We start from the raw sequence: 23,437 nt of genomic DNA, 5'->3' as shown, positions 1-23,437 counted from the left end.
TGAACTTGTATGTACCCAGAGGGAAGCAATTTCTATTAGATATCATCTTCTGTCAGCACCTTGCTATGTCTGTATCCCAACTTGTTTCATTGTATTTTTAGCTCAGTGTATCTTAAAGTTACTGCCTAATTAGCAACACAATATTGCTTTATGCCCTATATGTTTGTTAAAGTCAACAGAACTTTTCCAGAGTATTTTCTGTGTGTGGGAAGTGAGAGGCCTACATTGCCACTTTATAAAGGGTCTGTGTCCTGGATTTGCTTGTGTGTCAGTAGATGAAGTCACTGTGCTTTATACATGGCTAATGTCAGTACAGAATAGCTTCATGTCCCAAATCTACTTGTGTGCCAGACAGACTCGGCTCCAGAACAAATGAAATGGGGGGGGGGGGGGGGCATTTTTTTTTTCACAAGGGGGCACGCATTTTTTTACAAAGCATGCATGAGAGTCAAAATAAGAGCAGGGTGAGGGGACATCCCTTACAAGAGAAATAAAATAATGCTACACTGACAGTGCAATTACTACTCACAGTGACATCAGTGTTTCTACTCAAATATACTCACAATAGAAGCATCTGACAGAAGCACTTTTAATCCATACTGCACTGAGACTATAGTGGATATATCAAGCAAATACATATAGAGCGTAAACTACTGGTTAATGTAATCAGCTGGTAATGTTAGTTAACAAAGATATATTAGCATCAGGAAACCAGACACTTTGCCTGTACAAGGTCATGAGTGACCCGCTATGCCAGTCACTGGTGCAGAGCAAATGCTGCCCGCCTGCCTGGTGTGTATATAATGCAAGCACAGAGCAGAGTCAAAGCTCGGTTAACACTGTATAATATGGTAAATAGAAAACCTCGGGTGTGCGCCTCTGAGGGCCGCCATGTTTATGTAAAGTAGAAGCATTCCCTTAGTTAGTGTGCTGCTGCTGCTGCTGTCGGATGAGAAGGGATCCTTCCCCTACTGCTTGTTTTGCTGGCCCAGTGCTGGCATTGGACTGTAACTTGAGCAAAACACGCATATGGGCTGGACAAGAGGATGGCATTGTACAAGGAACCACCCACTGTGTGTGACTGGTATATACACATTATAATAAGAACACCTACTGCGTGTGACTGCTATATACACACTATAATGGGAACACCTACTGCATGTGACTGCTATATACACACTATAATGAGAACACCTACTGCATGTGACTGCTATATACACACTATAATGAGAACACCTACTGCATGTGACTGCTATATACAAATTATAATGAGAACACCTACTGCATGCGACTGCTATATACACACTATAATGAGAACACCTACTGCGTGTGACTGCTATATACACATTATAATGAGAACACCTACTGCGTGTGACTGCTATATACACACTATAATGGGAACACCTACTGCGTGTGACTGCTATATACACACTATAATGGGAACACCTACTGCATGTGACTGCTATATACACACTATAATGGGAACACGTACTGCGTGTGACTGCTATATACACACTATAATGGGAACACCTACTGCGTGTGACTGCTATATACACACTATAATGAGAACACCTACTGCATGTGACTGCTATATACACATTATAATGAGAACACCTACTGCGTGTGACTGCTATATACACACTATAATGGGAACACCTACTGCGTGTGACTGCTATATACACACTATAATGAGAACACCTACTGCATGTGACTGCTATATACACATTATAATGAGAACACTTACTGCATGTGACTGCTATATACACACTATAATGAGAACACCTACTGCATGTGACTGCTATATACACATTATAATGAGAACACGTACTGCGTGTGACTACTATATACACACTATAATGAGAACACCTACTGCGTGTGACTGCTATATACACATTATAATGGGAACACCTACTGCGTGTGACTGCTATATACACATTATAATGAGAACACCTACTGCGTGTGACTACTCTATACACACTATAATGGGAACACCTACTGCATGTGACTGCTATATACACACTATAATGGGAACACCTACTGCATGTGACTGCTATATACACACTATAATGAGAGCACCTACTGCATGTGACTGCTATATACACACTATAATGAGAACACCTACTGCGTGTGACTGCTATATACACTCTATAATGGGAGCACTTACTGCGTGTGACTGCTATATACACACTATAATGGGAACACCTACTGCATGTGACTTCTATATACACACTATAATGGGAACACCTACTGCGTGTGACTGCTTTATACACACTATAATGGGAACACCTACTGCGTGTGACTGCTTTATACACACTATAATGGGAACACCTACTGCATGTGACTGCTATATACACACTATAATGGGAACACCTACTGCATGTGACTGCTATATACACACTATAATGGGAACACCTACTGCATGTGACTGCTAAATACACACTATAATGGGAACACCTACTGCATGTGACTGCTATATACACACTATAATGGGAACACCTACTGCGTGTGACTGCTATATACACTATAATGGGAACACCTACTGCGTGTGACTGCTATATACAAATTATAAAGGGAACACCTACTGCGTGTGACTGCTATATACACACTATAATGGGAACACCTACTGCATGTGACTGCTATATACACACTATAATGGGAACACCTACTGCGTGTGACTGCTATATGCACACTATAATGGGAACACGCATATGGGCTGGACAAGTGGATGGCATTGTATAAGGAACCACCCACTGTGTGTGACTGGTATATACACACTATAATGAGAACACCTACTGCGTGTGACTGCTATATACACATTAGAATGAGAACACCTACTGCGTGTGACTGCTATATACACACTATAATGGGAACACCTACTGCGTGTGACTGCTATATACACACTATAATGGCAACACCTACTGCGTGTGACTGCTATATACACACTATAATGAGAACACCTACTGCATGTGACTGCTATATACACATTATAATGAGAACACCTACTGCGTGTGACTGCTATATACACACTATAATGGGAACACCTACTGCGTGTGACTGCTATATACACACTATAATGAGAACACCTACTGCATGTGACTGCTATATACACATTATACTGAGAACACCTACTGCATGTGACTGCTATATACACACTATAATGAGAACACCTACTGCATGTGACTGCTATATACACATTATAATGAGAACACTACTGCGTGTGACTACTATATACACACTATAATGAGAACACCTACTGCGTGTGACTGCTATATACACATTATAATGGGAACACCTACTGCGTGTGACTGCTATATACACATTATAATGAGAACACCTACTGCGTGTGACTACTATATACACACTATAATGGGAACACCTACTGCATGTGACTGCTATATACACACTATAATGGGAACACCTACTGCATGTGACTGCTATATACACACTATAATGAGAACACCTACTGCGTGTGACTGCTATATACACTCTATAATGGCAGCACTTACTGCGTGTGACTGCTATATACACACTATAATGGGAACACCTACTGCGTGTGACTGCTATATACACACTATAATGGGAGCACCTACTGCATGTGACTGCTATATACACACTATAATGGGAGCACCTACTGCGTGTGACTGCTATATACACACTATAATGAGAACACCTTCTGCGTGTGACTGCTATATACACACTATAATGGGAACACTTACTGCGTGTGACTGCTATATACACACTATAATGGGAACACCTACTGCGTGTGACTGCTATATACACACTATAATGGGATCACCTACTGTGTGTGACTGCTATATACACACTTTAATGGGAACACCTTCTGCGTGTGACTGCTATATACACACTATAATGGGAACACCTTCTGCGTGTGACTGCTATATACACACTATAATGGGAGCACCTACTGCATGTGACTGCTATATACACACTATAATGGGAACACCAACTGTGTGTGACTGGTATATACACACTATAATGGGAGCACCTACTGCATGTGACTGCTTAATACACACTATAATGGGAACACCTTCTGTGTGTGACTGCTATATACACATTATAATGGGAACACCTACTGCATGTGACTGCTATATACACACTATAATGGGAGCACCTACTGCATGTGACTGCTATATACACACTATAATGGGAACACCTACTGCGTGTGACTGCTATATACACACTATAATGGACACACCTACTGCGTGTTACTGCTATATACTCACTATAATGGGAGCACCTACTGCGTGTGACTGCTATATACACACTATAATAGGAACACCTACTGCGTGTGACTGCTATATACACTCTATAATGGGAACACTTACTGCATGTGACTGCTATATACACATTATAATGGGAACACCTACTGCGTGTGACTGCTATATACACACTATAATGGGAACACCTACTGCGTGTGACTGCTATATACGCAGTATAATGGGAACACCTACTGCTTGTGACTGCTATATACACACTATAATGGGAACGCCTACTGCATGTGACTGCTATATACACACTATAATGGGAACACCTACTGCATGTGACTGCTATATACACACTATAATGGGAGCACTTACTGCGTGTGACTGTTATATACACACTATAATGGGAACACTTACTGCATGTGACTGCTATATACACAATATAATGGGAGCACTTACTGCGTGTGACTGCTATATACACACTATAATGGGAACACCTACTGCGTGTGACTGCTATATACACACTATAATGAGAACACCTACTGCATGTGACTGCTACATACACACTATAATGGGAGCACCTACTGCATGTGACTGCTATATACACACTATAATGGGAGCACCTACTGCGTGTGACTGCTATATACACACTATAATGGGAACACCTTCTGCGTGTGACTGCTATATACACACTATAATGGGAACACCTTCTGCGTGTGACTGCTATATACACACTATAATGGGAACACCTTCTGCGTGTGACTGCTATATACACACTATAATGGGAGCACCTACTGCATGTGACTGCTATATACACACTATAATGGGAACACCAACTGTGTGTGACTGGTATATAAACACTATAATGGGAGCACCTACTGCATGTGACTGCTATATACACACTATAATGGGAACATCTTCTGTTTGTGACTGCTATATACACATTATAATGGGAACACCTACTGCATGTGACTGCTATATACACACTATAATGGGAGCACCTACTGCATGTGACTGCTATATACACACTATAATGGGAACACCTACTGTGTGTGACTGCTATATACACACTATAATGGGCACACCTACTGCGTGTTACTGCTATATACTCACTATAATGGGAGCACCTACTGCGTGTGACTGCTATATACACACTATAATAGGAACACCTACTGCGTGTGACTGCTATATACACGCTATAATGGGAACACTTACTGCATGTGACTGCTATATACACATTATAATGGGAACACCTACTGCGTGTGACTGCTATATACACACTATAATGGGAACACCTACTGCATGTGACTGCTATATACACAGTATAATGGGAACACCTACTGCTTGTGACTGCTATATACACACTATAATGGGAACACCTACTGCTTGTGACTGCTATATACACACTATAATGGGAACACCTACTGTGTGTGACTGCTATATACACACTATAATGGGAAGACCTACTGCATGTGACTACTATATACACACTATAATGGGAACACCTACTGCGTGTGACTGCTATATACACACTATAATGGGAACACCTACTGCGTGTGACTGCTATATACACACTATAATGGGAACACTTACTGCATGTGACTGCTATATACACACTATAATGGGAACACCTACTGCATGTGACTGCTATATACACACTATAATGGGAACACCTACTGCTTGTGACTGCTGTATACACACTATAATGGGAACACCTACTGCGTGTGACTGCTATTTACACACTATAATGGGAACACCTACTGCATGTGACTGCTATATACACACTATAATGGGAACACTTACTGCATGTGACTGCTATATACACACTATAATGGGAACACCTACTGCATGTGACTGCTATATACACACTATTATGGGAGCACTTACTGCATGTGACTGTTATATACACACTATAATGGGAACACTTACTGCATGTGACTGCTATATACACAATATAATGGGAGCACTTACTGCGTGTGACTGCTATATACACACTATAATGGGAACACCTACTGCGTGTGACTGCTATATACACACTATAATGAGAATACCTACTGCATGTGACTGCTACATACACACTATAATGGGAGCACTTACTGCGTGTGACTGCTATATACACACTATAATGAGAACACCTACTGCATGTGACTGCTACATACACACTATAATGGGAGCACTTACTGCGTGTGACTGCTATATACACACTATAATGGGAACACTTACTGCATGTGACTGCTATATACACACTATAATGGGAACACTTACTGCATGTGACTGCTATATACACACTATAATGGGAACCCCCACATCATGATTGATATGTACGCAATTTGCTGAGTGGTTGCTGGTATCATTTGTGAACTAGACAAAGTCCTTCTACAACATGAAAATCATTGGAACTATAATCTATATATACAAAAAATAATCCAAGAACGTCCAGGCTCAAGCAGACAGGAAGGAATAGAATCCAGCAGCAATTAAGACATCGACTGATAAGCCATTTTTGTTAAGTACAGGGTTACTGTTTGAATCCGGATACTTGCTTCATTTAAACTCATCACTATGGATAACATGGCAGTGACTGACTCCTTCTATTCCCTTAAAGAGACGCACAATGAAGATTTAGATTTACTTGAATTGGAAGACGTTTTCGAACAAGATGTAGCTAACACCAAGCTGGGGGACTTATAAAAAAGAAGGAGCAAAAGCTTACTTGGGACAAGTGGATACTATCTAAATACTTTACTATGAAAATGGTACCTAGGGGACTTTACATTAATAAGTTCCCCACCTATGACATTAAGAACTTGGACTTTATAGAGCTTTGGAATCAGATACTAACAGATTGCTCACAGGTTTTTCAGTGGGCCCCCGACACGACCCAGAAGGGGGGGGGGGTGGAAATCCACAGAGAACCAAAGTGCCCGATATGGAACAGCAGAGGTACCTCGTGAGGGACAGCAGGAATGCACAGAGACACAAATACCAGTAGCATTAATTACAACATTTCGGACCTTGAGAGGAAAGTTCTAAGCTATGGTCTGGGATTTGTACCCTACATGTAACTTTGACCTTTTCCAGACCATCTTAAATGTGAATAGGCTTGTGAGGGACCTAACACTTAGGAAATTCTTCTCAGGGGCCAAGTCTATAGTGAGGACTGGTACTAATATGTCACAACTAACGTTAAACTATGACGATATGACCTTTGTTTATATTTGTACTCTTACCAACTTAGAAGACTTGTCCAATATTGAGGGGGAATTATGTGCTATCGGTACCAATAGAAATATCTCACACAAATGGAAGTTCACTTCTAATTTCTACCCTTTACAGGCTAGAGGCAAAAGTTTAGAGGTATTCCAAAAGAGAGTTGTGGAGGATCTTACTCTTCTCTCTAAATCCCAAGTTGGAAATGCCTCTAACCTGTTGAGGAGAGAAAGGGAGGCTAATACCGATCTCCAAAACAATAAACAAATTGTGATTATACAATCAGACAAGGGCAGAAGTATAGTTGTTTTGGACAGGAACATGTACATTGATGAGGCTTTGAGACAGTTGGGGGATCCTGAAGCATATACACCATTGTCGTGGGATCCAACCTTACAATATAAGTATATACTGAGGGAACTCTTGAACAATGGATTGGAGATGGACATCATAGATAAACAAACTTTTGATTGTCTCATGGTAGACAGCCCTGTGATGCCCATCTTCCATCATTTTCCAAAGGTTCACAAAAGCCTCATCAGTGTACAAGGTAGACCCATTTTTGCGGGCATTGGCCACTCTCCAAATGGGTGGACCAATTTCTTCAGCCTTTGGTACAACGTCTGCCCAGTTACTTGCGTGACACTATTCACACGTTGTCTAAATTGGAAAAAAATTGAATGGGAATCTGAATATAGTTGGATCACGATTGTTGTGGTCTCCCTGTACTCTACGCTACCCCATAATTATGGTGTTCAAGTTGTCACTTTCTTTTTGGACAAATATACCAGATAAAGATTTTGTTGTCAGAGCTATTGAGTTCCTATTACAACATAATTTCTTTAAATTTTCTGATGTCTATCGGCCAGACGATGGGGATAAAATTTGCCCCCTCCTATGCCAACCTCTTTATGGGGTGGTGGGAGCAGTTCCACGTCTATGGAGATGGCAATAGGTTCTCTCAGCATTTCATCAAATATATGAGATACATTGATGATCTGCTGATCATCTGGTCCTCTGATCAACCACAAGCTCAAGACTGTGTGGATTACCTGAATGATAACAAAGTTGGGTTAAAGTTCACTTTTGAGTGGCATAAAACATCCATCAGCTATCTAGATGTCACTCTAACCTTGGATTATCAGTCTAAGAGGATCCTCTCAACTCTCTACAGGAAACATCTCAGGGAACTCCCTTTTGCATGCCCGTAGTAGTCATCCTGGGCATGTCTTTAAGGGAATTGCAAAAGGTCTGTTCATGTGAGTTAGACGCTATTGCACACTCGATGGAGACTTCCAGAGAGGGAGTGAGGACCTCAGTAAGCGTTTATGAGTTAGGCATTATCCCAATAAACTGGTGAAGAGAGCATATTGAGAAGTGAACCAAATGGATAGAGCTCAACAGCTTGAGTCTAAAAACAAGAACCAAAAATGGGGCCTTGGAACTTAAGCTAAACCTACCTTAGTTACAGCATATTCTAATCAATACCATCAGGTGTGCAACGTGCAAAACCCATTTTGCGAAGTGATAAATTGTTGCATGATGTCATAAATGATGGATGCAACTTATATACAAATGAAATTGGTCCCTAGGAAAATATTAGCCTACTTAGGGAAGAAGAGCGGAAGAACTCTTGGCTACACTTTAAAGGAACATTCAAGTGTGGCAAAAGGTCCTGTAGGTCTTGTGACCACATTAACATATCCACCACATTTGTTTTGGCTACCTCATCAGAGGTTTTTGAAACTAAAGGTTGTGTAAAATGTGGTAACAAATAAGTAGTATACCTGTTAGAATGTACAGCATGTTCCCGACAATATGTAGGGAGAACCACAAGGGAGGTGGGGACCCGTATCAAGGAACACTTCTCTTACATTACCAATGATCGAGCAGTGTCAGCATTATCCAAGCATTTTCTCAAAGTTCACAATGCAGATATTGGGTCCTTTAGGTGGCAGGCTATCGTGCAGATTGTCAAACCCCCCAGAGGGGGGGGGGGGGGGGACAAGTTCCAGATACTCTCCAGACAGGAGATTTACTGGATACATAAACTCAGTAGCCTGCTACCTAGAGGATTCAAATCAGAGTTTGACATTATTAACTATTGGCAATGGCATAGATGATATAAATTGTATTTAGAGCCTATTGCCAGGGACTCTATTAACGTGTAAGTTCTAGTGAGCAAATGTGCTTCCTTTGTTATCATTCATTGCTGTAAACCTTCTTTACCCCTATATACACATAATTATACCCATCAAAGCTCTAGACTTATGATTGCTTCAACTAGTAGCATGGGAATTTTTCCTTAATTAGGATTTTTTCGATAGAGGTTTACAAAACTTAATATTACCATAGTCATGTAGGCTTAGATCCATAGTAATAGGATTACACATATCCCCTTTTGCATGGCTGGATTCCTTAGGTCCCTGGAGGCTGCACACCTCCTAATTTCCAAATTATTGCACAACCCTTATGTAGTAAATATTATTACTGTACTCTGGGGGTCTGTGGTCTTGGTACATCTTTGTTGCAACTTCTTTGAGGTTCTAATATAAAAATCCCCCTCCTCCTTCTCATGCCTTAAAGGTGTATAAAAGGTGTTTGAGGGTAGTATCTGACCTATATATAAAAAAATATATATTCTTGCTTCCATCACATATAACACTTGTTGGATACTGTTTGTTCCATCACATATAATATTTGTCCATTTATCTATCTTTAGTCACTTGTATACTTATAAATTTTTCATAAATACATATACAGTAGGATTTAGTATTGAGGGAAGTATTATTTATCCTGAGATATATATGTACTGCTCGTATTACTAGATTGAAAAAAGTGGTTAACTTATGATACGTGATTGATCTATTCATCCCAGGTCACTATGTGAACTTAAGGGTTAAATATTGTGAGCATAGTTAAGGTACCTCCAATAGGAGGAGAGATAGTGTACACCTGTTACCTGTTATTTTATGTCTATGACTACGGTCTGATTGACCAAAATCGGTCAGACTTTGTTTTTATTGCTCACATTTTTTGTATGGAGTCTGCCTATTTTTAAGAATTATTAATACACTTTTTGATGTTTTAATTGCTGCTGGGTTCTATTCCTTCCTGTCTGCTTGAGCCTGGACTTTCTTGGATTATTTTTTGTATGTTTTTATGGAGTACTGGGAGGAGCCTATTGGGTTTGTTGTGGAGCGGAGCTGAGCGGGGTGTGTGAGGGCACTGAAGCCGATGGATGCAGACACGCCACAACAGAGAAACAGGTTGTCTAGAGGGCTTTATCCTGATAGTCAACGGAGATACCACACAAGAATTACGGTAAACGTTATTATATACTTTTATCTTGACTATATGAAGGAGGCGTGACCGGCTAAACAGGGATTGAATACCGCTGCTGCGGATCCCTGATATTAGAATATGTGAATGAGAACACTACTATTGGAACAGCTGCCATATCAATGTTTGCTGAGTGTTACTGAGGCACTACAGTGGGACTCTGATACTTTAGCCCCCAGTCTGATATACGATACACTAAGTAGAAAAATACAAGTTTGAACATTGGACATCTAGGATATGACAGTGCAGTCCATGAGTAAGGGAACTTTGCAGCATGTCTTGAAATAAGGTTGCTAGTATTAGGCAGCTGAAGCTGCAAATAGTATTAAAGATATATTTACTTACTATTCCCTAAAATAGTGGTCATTATTATCATCACTCTTTCACATAATACCATAGTGTATAAGTATCACAGGTAAAGGGTATGGTATTAGTATTTAACCATTTACTATATGTACACGTTACGTTAAGTCAATCGGTTAAGAAGGAGTTAAACCGGTCACAGCCTTTCAGCCAATAGTATGTTTTTACACCCTTTTTAAAGCCCACAGTAAGAAGGGAGTTTGTGAGCTATGATTACGGCATAACAGCCAAAATGCGTAAGCTTGTACACTACTGAAGGGCTGTTCCAATGTTTACCTGTTTTACTGGCAAATAAAGCTGACAAAATTGACTTTACTTCTGTGACTCCAGCATTTCTTTATTTGTACTGAACCAAGCCGGTTTCTGGAGTCTGCAGCTCTACACTGCAAAACGTTCCAGCCTGGATACCTACGAAGTGGACAAGTGAGGACCAACCATTGAATAGAAGAATCGGGGACTCCTTACCCCCCGCAAGTCAGCATCCATTGGTGACGTCATACCTGTGAGATGGGTGAGTCAGTGTGCTGACGAAGCGGGGAGGCTCCAAGCTAGGTACACAGATCGGCAACAGCCCATGGAGAGTTCCACCTAACGGCTTTTACAACACAGGTACTTAACTCCGGGATTATGAGCCGTGAAGAGGGGGGTAAGTACCGGTATATCCACGTAGTTTGTGACTCTATTTAGAGATTTCCACATTGGACTACCACACTAGGGTTTTTGTTCTCCTTACCATATGGGAAATGAATGGTTGGTGTTCATTCAAGTGTGTGGCTTCACATTACCCTGTATGTGGAACCAATGAGTAGTGGAATGCAGTGAGTGGTATCGGGATACTGTGTATCTACTGATCATCATATAGCATCATATGTCAATACAGCATTTATCCAGTATATGTTGCTATGTTCTGTGGAAGAGAATAATAAGCTTTGTTTTGAATATCTGAGTTACATTAATGGTCACAGTGTCACATTTAGAACTGTCTCCTGATTACAATTTGTAAAGCCCATGGCGCTTTGAAGTGGCGTGAACTCGAGTTTCCTGTTTGTTCCTCCCCTTTGGAGTACTATTGACCCAGAGTAGACATTCACATTGAGGAGTTATAGCCACATCTCCTTTGATCCAGATGAAGTCATATGGGCTTTTTCCTCCAGCGTACTGATTATATATGTCTTTTTAAAACTTAGATTGACTGTTATACTGGACATTGCTTACAATACACAGCCTTCATTGGACAACTGTTTATATTATTCTACAGTGTTAATAATTTCTTTGTGAGATATAATTTTGTTTGCTAGGCTGTTCAGCTTACACGTAGACTCACTGATTTCTAAATCAGCAGTCCATTTATCTTATGGGCGCCAATTTTTGTTTATTGGGAAATCACTGTTCATTCATGTGCACATTGTTCTCTTTTTGCCTGATTAGTCCTTACCAGCAGAGCACAATATTAATAGTAAGAGGCTAAGTATTACTTTTTCAGTCGAAGGTGCAACACCATGATTACTGCCAGCCAGTACTATAAGATTTCTGAAGGAGTTCCTAAGCTGTAATGTGCATTACTGATCATTTTTAATCTGTATTTTCCACATATTGAGTAATAGATATGTAAGCGACATCTCACATTAAGGTTTTTTCGATTAACATATTCTGACCTATTGACTTAAAGATTGAGAAATAGGTGTGTAATTATTTGTAAGTTTAAGACCAACTGAACCTTAATATATATTTTGGAATAGAGGAAGAGACTCCACTATGGAATTAGCAGTAACTAATGAGGGTGGAGATTATTTTTCTCTAAAAATATTTCAAGAAAGAGATAATAGCACCCATGAATTAGAGGAGGTCTTTTGTACAGATAGGTCAAAATTTACTTTAGCAAAATTGTTTGAGGAAATGGAATTCTTACTCCTTAAAGAAAGTAAATTAAGATGGGACATAATGACCCTTAATAAATATCAAGAATTAAAAATCATACCCAGAGGGCTCAGGGTTAGCAAGTTTCCAACCTTCCAAACTGATGACCGTGAATTCATAGACAAATGGAACATAGCATTGTCGGACTGTTCCCTTCATTTAATGGTTCTTCTAGTACAATATAGAACAAAATCCCTAAATGTTATTACTCTACAGATAGAGACAATACAAGTAGAATTGAACCAAAGGAGAGAGTCTTTAGAATACCCAAAGTATGACGGCATTTTGCAGAAAACCTTAACTGAGACAAAGATATTATTGATCACGACAAAGCATAATAAGTATCTTAGAGATCAATCTGACTACGATAACAACAGGGTATATGTTTGGAGTAGGAAGGACAGGTTTGAAGGCCGTAGAGCTTATAACAGGTCACGTGGTAGAGGAAGAGGTAGAGGCCTCTTTAGTAATAAGAATAGCAGGGAGTTTGGTAGTCAGGTGCAGAAAGAAAATGAAGTTGGGTACCTTAAGGAGAAAAAGGTTCGGTTTTCTGAGAGTGAAGCTGAGTCTTTTGATGAAAGCTCAGCGTCCGGTGGGGAAGATTATAATGAGACATCAAATCACCCAGTTACCCCGGTATCTGGGCAATTGGTGGTAAGACCAAAAGCCTCTAGTACAGTTATGCCATCAATCTTGAAAAAACAGCATCAAGGGGGATCGAAATATACCCCTGATGAAATATCCCTTGCAGGTTCATCTAACATTGAAAGAGAGGCAAGAGCTGAGCAGAGTGACAAATATGATCTTGAACAGGTTTTTTCCCTTCCCCCCAAAGAACCGGAGGGTGGGGAAGAGGGAGAGGGGGTTAGTCAGGTCAGCCAAGACAAAACCGTCAATCAACCAGATGGGGCAGAAACCGGAGCAAATATCAGTGAATGATATAAATGTGATCAATTTGTCTAATTATGTATGGTCAAACATGGAAATTAAAGTGTTAAGTTTGGGACTAGGTTTTGTCCCGTCACAGAAGTTCAACTTGTTCAACACTTTAATTGACGTCAATAAATTGATCAGAGGGTTAACAGTACGGACATTCTTTTACAATAAGGGAGTTGAGGACACTGATGGGACTATTCTAGATCATGGAACCATTAAGGGAATCACTAATGAATTTCTCTTTAATGAAGAATGTGACATTCTGAATTTGGAAACATTGTCATATGAAGGAATGACAGAGGACAATATGCCAGTAGTACAGATACCTAAATTCAAGGCGGCCTCTAGGTTCTATCCGATACAATATACAGGAGATATATTGGAAACCTTCCAAGTGAGAGTAGAAAGGGAACCCAATTTGTTGCGGAAGCTGAAAGACAGCTGCAAGATAACAGATTCTATCAAGTCTTGGGGGGGGTCCCACCACTAGGTACAAGAGGGAATTGGCACAGATTCTCGATGATGGTAAGGAATTGGGAATTTTGGATGAGTCTGCCTGTGACTTCCTCCAGGTAGATAACCCAGTGACCCCTATTTTTAACCATCTACCGAAGGTGCACAAATCCCTGGAGGGGGTCACAGGTAGACCCATCATGAGTGGTATAGGATCACTCTTAGAGAGGATCTTGCAGTGGCTGGACGGCATACTGCAACCCATGGTGGGGAAACTAACCAGCTTCTTGCAAGACACTACACATGTCTTGAAGTTGATGGAAAATATGAATTGGCAAGATACAGATATGTGGCTCACTATTGATGTTAGAGCACTATACACCTCCATACCGCATGATAAGGGTTTGGAGGCAATCACATTTTTCTTGAGGAGGCAAAATGGCTTTTTAGATGATTTAGTAGGATATGTACTTAGAATTGTACGATTTCTTTTGACACACAACTATTTCTCCTTTGAGGGTTTTTTTTATCTCCAGAGGTGCAGGACAGCAATGGGCGCCAAGTTTGCGCCCTCTTTCGCCAACCTCTACATGGGGTGGTGGGAGATGTCCTGCATCTATGGAGATGAGAACCCCTTCAGGGGAAATATCAAATTTTACTGGCATTACATAGATGATCCGCTCCTGGTGTGGAGGGGGACAGTGGACCAAGCTGAGGCCTTTGTGAAGTGGCTAAACAACAACGACTTTGGGTTAGAGTTCACTTTTGAACTAAATAAGAATCAGATTAATTTTATGGATCTCACATTGAGAGGGATTCCCAAAGTCGGGGTTGAAACTGAGGTCTACAGAAAGCCGATAACAGGCAACACACACCAGGAGCAGTCATTCGAAACAGGTGTTTAAATCGGTCGCAAAGGGCCAATTTACCAGACTCAAGCGTAATTGCAGTGATTCCAAGCAGTTTGAGATGCATGATGAACAATTAGCAGAACGCTTGAAGGTAAGAGGATATCGACCATCTGAGATAAATAGAGTAAGAGAGGAGGTTACTTCCTCCAACAGAAGAAAATTGCTAGAGAGAGCTGAATCAAAGCCAGCCAAGAGTGGAAGCACATATTTTGTAACGGATTACAGTATCCAATATAACAAAATATGTCAAATAATAAGAAAGCACTATAAATTACTGGCAGCTGACAATGCGTTAGCTAGTACGGTAGAAAAAGGTTGTCAGTGCTCATTCAGGAAGGGAGTCACTATGGGCAATCTTTGGCCCCCACACAACTAAAAAGCATACGGAGAGAGCAACCTAGCTCCTGGCTCAGATTTAAGGGAGCATTCAGGTGTAGCAACTCTACGTGCAAAGCATGTGAGCATCTTTTGATAGGAGATGGGTTCAGATGCAGTGTCACCATCATAAACTACACCCACAAAAAGTGCATGAATTGCAGGAGCAGTTTTGCGATATATCTAGCCGGTTGTGTGGCGTGTAACCTACAATATGTAGGCATGACCACAAGGGAGACACGGGTGCGCATTAGGGAGCATCTTTTGGATATCAAGGCGGCTCTCTGACCACCCCTCTCATACAGCATTTTAAATCAATCCATCATAAAGAGAGCACTCATATTAAATGGACCATAATAGAAACTGTGGGTGCAGGGTGAAGGGGGGGGGGGGGGCAGAGAGTATGTACTTGCAAAAAAAAAAAATATTCTGGATACACAAATTGGGAACTAGGTATCCTACAGGATTAAATTCAGTTTATGATCTTATTAACCCCTGGATTTAGTAAAGCACTATCCTAGACCCCTGTCCATCAATTTACAGTGCACAATGGTGACCCACTTAATAGTAATTTAAACAATCAAATTAATTTAGATTTATATTAGTTTTAAGCAAGGTTTTTCACCTTATGTGTGTTCTGTACAGGATGGATAGGACTAGTTTTCCATTTGAAATACCCTTAAATGTATTTTAAAAGGGATACAAACTTAAGAATCCAATCATCGTATAAATTATTAACACTAAGTAGAAAAATACAAGTTTGAACATTGGACATCTAGGATATGATAGTGCAGTCCGTGAGTAAGGGAACTTTGCAGCATGTCTTGAAATAAGGTTGCTAGTATTAGGCAGCTGAAACTGCAAAAAGTATTAAAGATATATTTACTTACTATTTCCTAAAATAGTGGTCATTATTATCATCACTCTTTCACATAATACCATAGTTTATAAGTATCACAGGTAAAGGGTATGTTATTAGTATTTAACCATTTACTATACATGTTAAGTTAAGTCAACCGGTTAAGAAGGAGTTAAACCGGTCACAGCCTTTCAGCCAGTAGTATGTTTTTACACCCTTTTTAAAGCCCACAGTAAGAAGGGAGTTTGTGAGCTATGATTACGGCATAACAGCCGAAACACATAAGCTTGTACACTACTGAAGGGCTGCTCCAATGTTTACCTGTTTTACTGGCAAATAAAGCTGACAAAATTGACTTTACTTCTGCGACTCCAGCATTTCTTTATTTGTACTGAACCAAGCCGGGTTCTGGAGTCTGCAGCTCTACACTGCAAAAAGTTCCAGCCTGGATACCTACGAAATGGACAAGTGAGGACCAGCGATTGAATAGAAGAATCGGGGACTCCTTACCCCCCGCAATGTTGCTATTTAAGGAGGAACAGATGGAGTTAATTTCATAAGCCCCGTCAAAGTCGTAATGGTGAAACCATTGTTGGCTCATCACAGCAACTCCCCATATTATTGCCACTAGCCATGGGAGGAGGATTTTGAGGATGCATTCTATGCACAATACTACAGGTGCATCAATTGCTTGTTTGCTACCCGCCCTGACCTATTGTAAAGCACTGCTGCACCTATTCAGTGTTTACTCACATGTGGCAGCTATAATGTTTATATACACACTCTACCATACATAACCTGGCTTTTTGATTACTTAAGAATAAACATTACTCATGGGAGTAATTTATGTTTATCTTTCAGTAATCAGCTGCAACAAAATCTACTATTTAACTTCCTCTGCAGTTGTGGTTCACAAACTATTTATCTTACCTTACAGAATACCTGAACCTTACAATAATACCAAGCCTCTAACATGGACCCAGCAGAGCTAGTCAACCATGTTCAGTCCCTGTCTCAGTGGGTAGATTTATTAAGTGATGGACTACACACTTTAAAACAAGAAAATTATAGTTTAAAGGCTTATATCAAAGGTGTAGTAGATGTAAAAATTAATTCACATAAACCCCTAAGTAAACTATTGAAAAAAGGAGATGGGTTATATTACCATGACAACAAATTGTATATTCAACCACAATTACGTCAAAAGGTTCTACATTCAGCTCATGAATCACCTTTAGCTGGTCATCCCGGTATACACAAAACTATACAACTTGTAACTAGGTCTTTCTGGTGGCCCACAGTGTCAAAAGATGCAACTAATCATGTACAAACATGTAGGACATGTTCCACCTTGAAAAAGGAAAAGAAACATCCCTATGGGCTCTTGTTACCCCTACCAATACCTAACAGACCCTGGAAGGATATCGCCCTAGACTTCATCTTAGATTTTCCCAAATCACCAAACAATATTACCATCTTGGTAACTGTAGACTTATTCAGCAAAATGCTTCATTTTATTCCATACCATAAATTACCTACAGCTTCTGAAACAGTACAACTTTTAATTACGTCTTCAAACTTCACGGATTACCCAATTCAATTACCTCCGACCGTGGCTCACAATTCACCAGCAAGTTTTGGAAGTAACTCTGTATGACCTTGGATATTAAAAAAAGACTAAGTTCAGCATTCCACCCTCAAACCAATGGACAGACAGAAAGATGTAATCAATAGTTGGAACAATATTTAAGATGTTTCTGCATCTCCAAACAACACCATTGGTCTCAGTTCCTACCTTTTGCTGAATTCGCTCATAATAACGCTGTTCACTTATCAACCAAACAGACTCCATTCTTTGTAAACTATGGGTATCATCCAGCATTCAATTTACCTGTCCTACTGTCAATGACTTGATGAATTCTATCTCTGAGAATTTCTCTCTAGTCCATGATTGCCTTGACCAATCAAAGCATTTCCAAAAGAAATACTGTGACAAAAATAGACAACCATCACCATCCTATGCTGTTGGTGATTTAGTATGGTTATCCACAAGAAATCTTAAACTATCAACACCATCGAAAAAACTCACAGCCCTATACATCAGTCCATATCCTATTCTTTCTATTGTAAATGAAAATGCTCTTAGACTACAACTACCAGATAATATGAAAGTGCACCCAACCTTTCATGTATCTCTCATAAAACCCTATCGTGCAGTTTGTGACCTTGGAAATTCAGATGCACTCCCTCAGACCATCATAGATCCAGTTATTGAATACGAGATTCATTCTATCTTAGACTCCAGAAGATACCGGGGAACCCTTCAGTACCTCATACACTGGAAGGGATATGGTCATGATGATGATTCCTGGGAACTTGATCATCAAAAGGTTAGAAAAACAGCAAACCTTCTTTGCTTGTAGTGGGGCACGGAATAAAGGACTTGCCAGGTCCCAGTCATTTCAAATACAAAGAATATTCCAGCCTCCAATTTCTTTAAAAGACCTTTATTTCATATAGGGTCCTGAGTAGAAAATTACAACGTTTCAAGCCTCAACAGGCTCTTAATCATGTATAACATGATTGTAACATATATACATGATTAAGAGCCTGTTGAGGCTTGAAACGTTGTAATATTCTACTCAGGACCCTATATGAAATAAAGGTCTTTTAAAGAAATTGGAGGCTGGAATATTCTTTGTATTTGGATTCCTGGGAACTCACAGCTAACATCTCTGCTCCCAGACTGGTGTCTCAATTCCACAGAAGAAATCCTAATCGGCCTCGACCTTGAGCCACAGAGCTGCTCCTTGATGGGGAAGTCCTGTCATATTCATTCCCTGCTTCTTGATTGTTTAAATATTTACACCTATTTGCACTCTGTGTTTGGCGTGTAAGGTCCCTCACCTTTTATTTCAGTATGAATATGGCAGAACTGCTATAAGTTGATATTGGAACAAGCAGGAATAACTTTGCCTTTGAAATCTACTACTGTGAATGAGTTATCACTGGAAGATCACAAGTTGTCTGGATTGAGACATTATAACGTTGATAAACAGTGGTAAACATATTATCTTTCTTCAAAATTTGATTTGCACTTGTTTGGATATATGGGGACTTTGCTTATTTGTAATTTGTTTGATCATTGTTATTAAATATATCAGTATATACTATATATCAGTTTGCCTTGTCTTTATCAGTATAGGTGGCTATATTTATTTATAGACACTAATTTTGTAATATTACATTTTGCTCTGAGGAAAGAGTGCTAATTATAAGCACTTTATTTATTTTCTTATTTGCCACTAGAGAATTTGTCTGTACACCAGATGTGCCCATGTGCCACCAGAGAATGTGTCTGTACTCTAGATGTGCCCATGTGTCACTAGAGTATGTTTCTGTACCCCAGATGTGCCCATGTGTCAACAGAGAATGTGTCTGTACCCCAGATATGCATATGTGTCACCAGAGAATGTGTCTGTGTACACCAGATGTGCCAATGTGCCACCAGATAATGTTTCTATACCCTAGATGTGCCCATGTGTCACTAGAGTATGTTTCTGTACCCCAGATGTGCCCATGTGCCACCAGAGAATGTGTCTGTACCCTAGATGTGCCCATGTGTCACTAGAGTATGTCTTTATACCCCAGATGTGCCCATGTGCCACTAGAGAATGTGTTTGTACCCTGGATGTGCCCATGTGTCACTAGAGTATGTCTCTGTACCCCAGATATGCCCATGTGCCAGTAGAGAATGTGTCTATACTCCAGATGTGCCTATGTGTCACTAGAGTATGTCTCTGTAACCCAAATGTGCCCATGTGTCACCAGAGACTGTGTCTGTACCCCAGATGTGCCCATGTGCCACCAGAGAACATGTCTGTACCCCAGATGTGCCATGTGTCACTAGAGCATATCTCTGTACCCCAGATGTGCCCATGTGTCACCAGAGAATGTGTCTGTACACCAGATTTGCCCATGTTTCACTAGAGTATGTCTCTCTACCGCAGATGTGCCCATGTGTCACTAGAGCATATCTCTGTACCCCAGATGTGCCCATGTGTCACCAGAGAGTGTGTGTCTGTACACCAGATGTGTCCATGTGTCACCAGAAAATTTCTCTGTACCCAAGATGTGCTCATGTGTCACCAGAAAATGTCTCTGTACACCATATGTGCCCATGTGTCACTAGAGTGTGTCTCTGTACCCAAGATGTGCCCATGTGTCACTAAAGAATATTTATTTACACCAGATGTGCCCTTGTGTCACTATAGAATATTTCTGTACCCTAAATTTGCCCATGTGTCACTAAAGAATATTTCTTTACACCAGATGTGCCCTTGTGTCACTATAGAATATTTTTGTACCCCCGATGTGCACATGTCACTATAGAATATTTCTGTACCCCAGATGTGCACATGTGTCACCACAGAATTTCTAAGTACCCCAGATGTGCCCATGTGTTACTACAGAATATATCTGTACCCGTTTGCCCATGTGTCACCAGAGAATATCCCTGTACACCTGATGTGCCCATGTGTCACTATAGAGTGTCTCTGTACACCAGATTTGCCCATGTGTCACTACAGAATATATCTGTATACCAGATGTACCCATGTGTCAGCAGAGAATGTTTCTTTACACCAGATGTTCCAATATGTCACTACAGAATATTTCTGTACCCTGGATGTGCCCATGTGTCACTACAGAATATTTCTGTGCCGTTGATGTGCCCATGTGTCACTACAGGATATGTCTGTACCCTGGATGTGCCCATGTGTCACTACAGAATATTTCTGTGCCCTTGATGTGCCCATATGTCACTACAGGATATTTATGTACCCTGGATGTGCCCATGTGTCACTACAGAATATTTATGTGCCCTTGATGTGCCCATGTGTCACTACAGGATATGTCTGTACCCTGGATGTGCCCATGTGTCACTACAGGATATTTCTGTACCCTGGATGTGCCCATGTGTCACTACAGGATATTTCTGTACCTTGGATGTGTTCAAGTGTCACTGCAGAATATTTATGTTCCCTGGATGTGCCCATGTGTCACTACAGGATATTTCTGTACCCTTGATGTGCCCATGTGTCACTACAGAATATTTCTGTACCCTTGATGTGCCCATGTGTCACTAAAGGATATTTCTGTACCCTTGATGTGCCCATGTGTCACTACAGGATATTTCTGTACCCTGGATGTGCCCATGTGTCACTACAGGATATTTATGTACCCTGGATGTACCCATGTGTCACTACAGGATATTTCTTTACCCTGGATGTGCCCATGTGTCACTACAGAATATTTCTGTGCCCTGGATGTGTTCATGTATCACTGCAGAATATTTATGTTCCCTGAATGTGCCCATGTGTCCCTACAGAATATGTCTGTGCCCTGGATGTGCCCATGTGTCACTACAGAATATTTCTGTGCCCTGGATGTGTTCATGTATCACTGCAGAATATTTATGTTCCCTGGATGTGCCCATGTGTCACTACAGGATATTTCTGTACCCTTGAGGTGCCCATGTGTCACTACAGAATATTTCTGTACCCTGGATGTGCCCATGTGTCACTACAGGATATTTCTGTACCCTGGATGTGCCCATCTGTCACTACAGGATATTTCTGTACCCTGGATGTGCCCATGTGTCACTACAGAATATTTCTGTGCCCTGGATGTGTTCATGTATCACTGCAGAATATTTATGTTCCCTGAATGTGCCCATGTGTCCCTACAGAGTATGTCTGTGCCATGGATGTGCCCATGTGTCACTACAGAATATTTCTGTGCCCTGGATGTGTTCATGTATCACTGCAGAATATTTATGTTCCCTGGATGTGCCCATGTGTCACTACAGGATATTTCTGTACCCTTGATGTGCCCATGTGTCACTACAGAATATTTCTGTACCCTTGATGTGCCCATGTGTCACTACAGGATATTTCTGTACCCTGGATGTGCCCATGTGTCACTACAGAATATTTATGTACCCTGGATGTACCCATGTGTCACTACATAATATTTATGTACCCTGGATGTGCCCATGTGTCACTACAGAATATTTCTGTACCCTGGATGTTCCCATGTGTCACTACAGAATATTTCTGTACCCTGGATGTGCCCATGTGTCACTACAGGATATTTCTGTACCCTGGATGTGCCCATGTGTCACTACAGGATATTTCTGTACCCTGGATGTGTTCATGTATCACTGCAGGATATTTCTGTACCCTGGATGTGCCCATGTGTCACTACAGGATATTTCTGTAACCTGGATGTGCCCATGTTTCACTACAGAATATTTCTGTGCCCTGGATGTGTTCATGTATCACTGCAGAATATTTATGTTCCCTGAATGTGCCCATGTGTCCCTACAGAATATGTCTGTGCCCTGGATGTGCCCATGTGTCACTACAGAATATTTCTGTGCCCTGGATGTGTTCATGTATCACTGCAGAATATTTATGTTCCCTGGATGTTCCCATGTGTCACTACAGGATATTTCTGTACCCTTGATGTGCCCATGTGTCACTACAGAATATTTCTGTACCCTGGATGTGCCCATGTGTCACTACAGGATATTTCTGTACCCTGGATGTGCCCATGTGTCACTACAGGATATTTCTGTACCCTGGATGTGCCCATGTGTCACTACAGAATATTTCTGTGCCCTGGATGTGTTCATGTATCACTGCAGAATATTTATGTTCCCTGAATGTGCCCATGTGTCCCTACATAATATGTCTGTGCCCTGGATGTGCCCATGTGTCACTACAGAATATTTCTGTGCCCTGGATGTGTTCATGTATCACTGCAGAATATTTATGTTCCCTGGA

The sequence above is a fragment of the Bombina bombina genome, chromosome 4, assembly GCF_027579735.1.
Source record: "Bombina bombina isolate aBomBom1 chromosome 4, aBomBom1.pri, whole genome shotgun sequence".
NCBI classification, from domain to species: Eukaryota; Metazoa; Chordata; class Amphibia; order Anura; family Bombinatoridae; genus Bombina; species Bombina bombina.
Note: the sequence above shows the minus strand (reverse complement) of the source record.